The following is an 8,028-nucleotide window of genomic DNA, read 5'->3' as shown; positions in this document are numbered from 1 at the left end:
GCGCAGAGAGTTGAAAGATTGGAAGAACTAGAGAAGGCGAACAAAAATTTAACTTTAGAAATAGAAGAATTAAAAAGACAGTTAAAAGAAGTAAAAGAGGAGAATGAAGAATTAAAAAGGAACAATAAAGACAATAAAGAGGCCATAGCAAAAGAAGCACATGGGTGGAGAAAAATACAGGAAAACAGTAAAGTTGCATTTACTGATATAATTAAACAGCAAATGAAAGAACAAACTGAAGACTCAGTTATCAAAGTGATGAGACAGAAGGAGAATATAGTAAGAGACTTAGCAGATAAAAAGAAATGTATAATTATATTAGGAATGGAAGAGAAACATAACCAAGATACAACTTCAAGAATCAGTGAGGAAAAAGAAAAAGTAAGCAGTTTACTAGAATTAGTTCAGGAAGATGAACCTGAAATAATGAAACAAATCGAAGAGATGTTTAGGCTCGGAATATATAGTACAGATAAGACCAGACCAATTAAGATTAAATTCAGATCACAAACAACAGCAGAGAATATCTTAGCAAAAACAGGGAAGCTAGCAGCAAGTGAACAATATAAAAAGGTATGGATAAAAAGAGAAATGAATAAAGAGGAAAGAGAGGAAGAAAAAATGAAAAGGAAAGAAGCTAAAGAAAAAAAAAACGAGAACAGAACGGAGTCAGAAAAACAAGAATTCTACTAGAGAGTAGTGAATATGAAATTGAGGAAATGGACCATAACAGAGAGAAACAAAAAAGAAACAGAGAATACAATGGAAATAACAGAAAGTTAAGAGTGTCCTACACAAATATAGATGGATTAATAACAGGACTGAATGAACTGAACGAGTATCTGAAGGAAAAAGATCCGGACATAATGGGAATTGTTGAGACAAAATTAAAGGGTCAACTACCACCCAACATCATAGGACACAATGCATATAATTATTGGATTAGAAACAGAGAGATAAAACAAGGGGTTGGAGTTATGTTCCTGACTAAGAAGGATATAAACGTGAGGTGTGTCACATATGGAAAGAATAGAGTAGAGATGATTATGATAGAAGTAGAAGACAGATATAAGAAGAGCAGAAAGTTTGTAATAAACTACGTGCCCCCAAAAACAGCCTCGTGGGAAGAGAGTGAACATTAAAGTATGTTAGAAGACACAAGAATAACATTAAACAAGATAATGGAAGATGGAGGAAGAATAGTTATGATGGGCGACTTTAATTGCAAAGAAATCTGCTGGGAAGAGATGACCGTAGAGGGTGGAGAAGGCTCATGGGGAAATGTTCTACTTGAGATGATTATTGACCACACAATGACACAATGGATTCAGGAGAACACTAGGTATAGAAATGAAGAAGAACCATCGAGACTAGACCTAATAATCACATCAGAACCTGAAATAGTGGAAAAGATAGAATACCAGGCACCAATAAGTAAAAGTGACCACATATTGATAGAACTGGAACTAAATGAGAAAAAATACATGAAAAGAAATGAACAATATAGAAAAGGAAGATTGATGTATGAAAAAACAAATTTTGATAAAATAAGAGAATTCTTTCAAAATGAAAACTGGGAAAGAATACACAAAGAAGATACAACAGTAGAAGAGAAATGGAATATTTTGACAAAAATTTATAAAAAAGGATTGGAAAAGTATGTCCCAAGACAAAAACAAGAAAAAGAATATATAAAGTGCTGGTACAACAAAAGTTGTAGTGTTAAAAGACAAGAGAGACAAAGCTTGGACCAAATCGAAGAAAGACAGAGGACCTGAAAAATGGAAAATATATACTTGTTATAGAAATGAATATGTACAAGCGTGCAGAGAGGAAAAGAGAAAATATGAAAAAGATGTCATAGAAAAATGTAAAGATCAACCAAAACTATTCTACAGATTTGTAAACAACAAACTGAAAAACAAACAAGATTTGGAGAAATTAAGACAAGGAGGAGTTGAATACACAGAGGAAATAGAAATGGCGGAAATTATGAACAAGCATTTTAAATAAGTGTTTACAAGGGAGAATATACAACCTGTGTTTCCTACTCCAACAGTGGTTTCTACGTTATATATATATATATATATATATATATATATATATATATATATATGTATATATATATATATATATATATATATATATATATATATCCACAACAAAGATATGTCGTAGCACATTTGTAAAATAATACTGATGACCCACTTTCGGTTGCTATAAAACAGATTCCCATTCCGCCATGAATCATAATTGGGATAATAGATGCATAAAATTGCCTTTTAACAAATCAATCCATGAATTGTCTCACATGTTACCAAAGGAAAAGGTAAATTTTATCTTCCATTATCCCAATAATTTGTTCAGTAAAGTTGTCAATATACATCATAGATCCAAGAGTAATACAACTCCTGGAGTTTATAAATTACCTTGTTTAGATTGCAATGATGTATATTGGGGACAGACGGGTCGAGATCTCAATACCAGGGTTAAGGAGCACAAGAACTCTGTTAAATACGGACAGGAAAATTCTGCAGTATTTCAGCACGTCGCCAATAAAAACCACCGAATAAATTGGGACGATGCTGAAATAATTTATAAATCCAAATGTAGTTTCAGAAGAAAAATAGTAGAATCCTCCTTAATAAATAATTTCCCAAATTACATTTCCCATGGTCAATGGTCACCAGACTGTATTTCTTCTTTTGTCATAAATAAAATGTTACCATCAACATTAGCGGTGGACAAAAATCACCAAGGCCCATGCAACGCCGGTCATGTGACATGAGCCACCAAGATGCGAGCATGCGTGCCGGGCGTGTTGACCTGAGCTCCGTCCCCTCTTGCTACCTCACTGTTTCACTATAAATACACATTGTTCTGTACTTTGTAACTCATATCTGCTGAAGAGGATCACAGTAAGTGATCGAAATATACAGATCTCTATATCTTCGCTTATTCTTCTCCGAAAGTGGGTCATCAGTATTATATATATATATATATATATATATATATACATACACATATACATATACATATATATATACATATATATAAATATTCAGAATCCTCGCATCATACAGAAATGTTTAATTTGTAGCAACAGGACACGTCTTTACCCATTATCCTTATGCAATAATATATCTCTAAAACTTCCATATACAATGAGGCCAGAACCGCACTGAGAGGACTACCCATTGCAAGTCCTCGGTGTTGTCTGTATTCTTTCCCGTTGAACATGAAAGGACCAAACTTCACACATAGAGACACTAATTTTAAGTAATCACTTTTCCCCACTGGTAAATCATCCTCATCCAAACTGTCTACCACCTTCTTTGCCGCTGCCAACGCCCCTTCTACCTCGACATTCGTAAAGAGCGCAGTTACATCATAACTAGCCATCACTTTTTCTGAAAGATCCACATTCTTTAACCTCGTGATCAGATCCCCAGAGTTTTTTAAATGGGCGTTACTTATCGAGCCTAGCCTCTGTGATAGTGGTTTGGCTAGGCATTTGGCCAGTCTGTGCGGGGCGCTCCCGATACCAGAGGTGATGGGTCTCATCGGGACGTTTGGTTTATGGGTTTTCGGAAGTCCCCGCATTCTGGGTGGTTTAGGGGCTTCCTCTAACAGACTCAGTAGTTTTTTCCCCCGGCTGCTTCTTTCTTAAATTTCACCCCTTCTAAAGCTGCGTGCCCAATATGTTTCTCTTCATATGTATTGGTGTCGCTGAGCAAGTCTAACATTTTTGTGTCATAATCTACCCTGTTCATGTCGACAACCCCCCACCTTTATCCGCACTAGTGATTAATATATCATCGTCCCTTCCTAGTTTCTCTATGGCTAATTTGAACTGTCTGGGTATGGAACATTGATTAATCGTGGCTAGAGCATGAAAGCACGTGACTAGACCTTGTTTGAAACCTTTATCCACATCACTGTCATTCCAGAGTTTTTTAAATGGGCGTTACTTATCGAGCCTAGCCTCTGTGATATAGTGGTTTGGCTAGGCATTTGGTCAGTCTGTGCGGGGTGCTCCCGATACCAGAGGGGATGGGTCTCATCTCTTATTCACACCGATATCAAATTTAAGATCAAGCGAGAAGGATTGTTTTTCTGTAACTGATAACTGTCTGTCAGACAAATTCACAATCAGGTCGTCTCTACCAACTTCGTTCCACTCATTTGAATCACATAGACGAGCTATTCTCCAACCTGCCCCTCAGCACAAGGTTTTCGTGTTCCAATTTCCGAGACAAGAACACGAGAGTTAGAGTAACGACCCGAAGCGCAGCGGTACCGAAATAATTTCGGCCCTGGGCAGGATTCGAACCAAGAACTGCGGGCCACTATGGTGGCAGTTCAGCGCTCTACCAACTACGCCACCGACTCGTGTGTGTGTGTGTGTGTGTATGTGTGTGTGTGTGTGTGTGTGTGTGTGTGTGTGTGTGTGTGTGTGTGTGTGTGTGTGTGTGTGTGTGTGTGTGTGTGAGAGAGAGAGAGAGAGAGAGAGAGAGAGAGAGAGATTGGGAGTGTAGCTGGGAGGTACTCAGGAGTGATGAGGGGATGAGGGAGAGAAGAGGTGGCTATACTAGTAAGTGAAGAGATAAGTAAGTGGGTAGTGGAAAGGAAGGAGGTGTCATCAAGGTTGATATGGATGAAGGTTAAGCTGGGAAAGGAGATGTGGGTTTTTGTAATTGCGTACTGGCCTGGTAGTGTGAAGAGCGTAGAGGAAAGGGATGCTTTTTGGGTAGATATAAATGAGTGCATAGAGGGATTAGGGAGAAATGTCAATGTAGTTGTATTGGAAGACCTAAATGCTAAGGTAGGGAATGAACCAATTGACGGAGTGATTGGGAAGTATGGAGTTCCAGGTAAAAATCGTAGTGGAGAAATGATGGTGGAGTATTGTCCAGAGAGTTGATGATAGCAAATACAATGTTTAAGAAGAAAGTCCAGCATAAGTACACATGGGAGAGGGTGGTGGATGGAAGGGTGGCAGATAGAGCGTTAATGGACTATATAGTGGTGACCAGGAGTATGGCAGGAAGAGTTAAGGATGTACATGTTCTAAGGGGAGAGAGTGGGGGAATATCAGATCATTTCTTGGTAGAAGGTAAATTGAGAGTGGAGAATAGGTGGAGAAAGAGGAAAAGGGCAGAAGGTAGGGAGGTACTTAGAGTGAACTGCTTAAATGAGGAAAAAAAGGAGAATGAGTATAAGAAGAAGTTAAGAGAGGAGTGGGAGAGAGTAAAGGATTGAGTAACACTAGGAGTGGAGGAGGAATGAGGATGGTTCAAGGAGGGAGTCATAAGGTGTGCAAAGATGGTGTGTGGAACAAGGAGGGTGGGAGGAAATAGAAGGAAGGGTAGTGAGTGGTGGAATGAGGAAGCAAAGAAGGGTGTAGAAGAGAAGAAGCAGGCATTCATAGATTGGCTACAAATTAGGACGAGGGAATCGTATGAGAGGTACAAATTAAAGAGAAAGGAAGTTAAGCATAAGATAAAGGAAGCAAAGAGGAGAGCAGATGTGAAATGGGGTAAGAGCATGACAGATAATTTTTGAAAGCAATAAAAAGATGTTTTGGAAGGAAATTAAAAGAGGAAGAGGAGGCGAATCAAGTAGAGAAGAAAAGGTAAAAGGTGCAGATGGAGAGATAATAATGGAAGAGAAGGCAATGAGAGGAAGGTGGGCAGAGTATTTTAGGGAGTTGCTAAATGTGAAGGAGGATAGGGAGGGAAAGGTAGTTGCAGTGGGAAGCACTAAGAAAATGAGTGATGAGTGAGGAAAATGGAGGAGAAATAGGGAAGGATGAAGTGAAAGCAGCTGTTAAGATGATGAGAGCAGGTAAGGCACCTGGGTTGAATGGATGCCATGCAGAATGTCTGAAGAAAGGAGGTACAGTTATGGTGGACTGGCTGGTGAGGTTGTTTAATGTTTGTTCAAGAGAGGGTAGAGTGCCAGAGGACTGGAGGAGTGCCTGTATAGTTCCGCTTTACAAAGGAAAGGGGGACAAGTGTGAGTGTAGTAGTTACAGAGGGATCAGCTTGTCGAGTGTAGTTGGGAAGGCTTATGGGAGGGTCTTGATTGAGAGGATTAGGAGAGGAACAGAGGGAGTAATTGGTGAAGTACAGTGTGGTTTTAGGACAGGTAGAGGATGTGTAGATCAGATTTTTGTGGTAAGACAGATATGTGAGAAAGCTATAGGAAAAGGTAAGGATGTTTTTTGGGGCTTTTATGGATCTGGAAAAGGCTTACGACAGGGTAGACAGGAAGGCACTGTGGGAGGTTCTGCAGATATATGGGATAGGAGGAAAGCTGTTAAGAGCAGTCAAGAGTTTTTACGAGAGTATTAGAGCTTGTGTTAAGATTAGAAATGGAGAGAATGAATGGTTTGAGGTAAAGGTGGGACATCGTCAGGGATGTGTTATGTCGCCATGGCTGTTCAATCTTTACATGGATGGGGTGGTGCGAGAGGTGAATGCAAGGGTAGTGGGTCAGGGGTTGGAGATGATTAAAGAAAATGGAGAAAAATGGGAGGTGAGCCAGTTGTTGTTTGCTGATGACACTGCACTTGTAGCAGGATCAGAGGAGGGATTGAGGAAGTTAGTGACAGAGTTTGAGAAGGTGTGTGAAAGAAGGAAGCTGAAGATAAATGTGGGTAAAAGTAAGGTGATGAGATGTACAAGGGGAGCGAGTGACATTAGGCTGGAAGTGAGCATTAAGGGTGAAACTGGAGGAAGTGGATAGTTTTAGATACTTGGGTGCGAATGTGACAGGAAAGGGAGTGGGGGTGGAGGTAGAATGCAGATTGAGAGAAGCGAGTAAATGCCTTGGTGGATTAAAAAGTCTGATGAGAAACAGACATCTGGGAATGGATGCTAAGAGGAGGTTATATGAAGGAGTCATTGTGCCAACAGCACTGTACGGAGCAGAAACATGGAACATGAGAGAGGGAGAGAAAATGAGTTTGAATGTGTTTGAGATCAAATGTCTGAGAAGTATGATAGGGGTTACTAGGCTAGATAGAGTGAGAAATGAGGAGGTGAGGAGGAGAACAGGGGTGGAAAGGGAGCTGGGAGATAGGGTGGATGAAAGAGTATTAGGATGGTTTGGACACATGGAAAGAATGAGTGAAGAAAAATTAGTAAAAGAAGTGTGGAAGGCGGAGGTGGAAGGAGTGAATATGAGGGGGCGTCCTAGGATGAGATGGATGGATGGGGTGAAAGGGGCTTTACAAAAGAGAGGAATGTCTGTAGAGGAAGGACGAGAGAGGACAAAAGATAGGGGTGAATGGAGAAGGGCTGTGTATAGATGAGGCTGTGATGCATGAGGGGGAGTGGGTGGGGGATGGGGGAGTGGGTGGGGGATGGGGGGTGAGGAAGTATGCATGAGAAAAAATTTGACGCAGCCCGAAGGGATTTCTCCCCGTCTTCTCCTTTCCTGCATGAGGAGGCGGAGAGGGGGGTAACCGAATTTATGAAGCGGCCTTGCTGTGGATGTGCTGTGTCTTGCGACACTGCTTATGACCCAGGGCAGTGGACAGGATGCAGGGATGACCCGTCATCCAGGAGGTGCCAAGATAGGAGGGAGGGAGGAGGGTGGAGGGGAGTGAAATATATGGAAATGAAATGGGTGGGAGTGATTTCTATGCCATTTTCTTTTTGGCTACCCCCCGTGTAGGGGGAAAAAGCCTTTGGTATATGTATGATGTGTGTATATATATATATATATATATATATATATATATATATATATATATATATATATATTGGAAGGAGGCCATTTATGATGCATGCGTTGTTGAAGTCAACAGCTGCGATAGCATTATTATGCTTGTAGAAATGTTTTTCTAAGTTGCGCACCAACGTGCGGTCGTCTGGAAGCAGGTTCTTAAGCAGATTGCTGAAATCCATGGTGTATATCTCTCGAGACGTCTTTCGGCCTTAACTGGCCATCTTCAGGAGGTGTGGGCTGGTCAAATTGATGACGGAGAATGAATCGAAGTGGCTGTGGGACGGTATATAG

General features: G+C 40.4%; 1 protein-coding gene across 5 annotated transcripts in view; it reads right to left on the bottom strand.

The window, feature by feature from the left end:
- LOC143038545 (uncharacterized) overlaps positions 1-8,028 on the bottom strand; it is a 262,086-nt gene that overhangs the window by 116,943 nt on the left and 137,115 nt on the right. The window lies entirely within an intron of this gene.

Source organism: Oratosquilla oratoria, chromosome 24, assembly GCF_046742065.1.
Source record: "Oratosquilla oratoria isolate Oo_2021 chromosome 24, ASM4674206v1, whole genome shotgun sequence".
In the NCBI taxonomy this organism is placed as follows: Eukaryota; Metazoa; Arthropoda; class Malacostraca; order Stomatopoda; family Squillidae; genus Oratosquilla; species Oratosquilla oratoria.
Note: the sequence above shows the minus strand (reverse complement) of the source record. Positions and strands in the feature narration are given on the sequence as shown.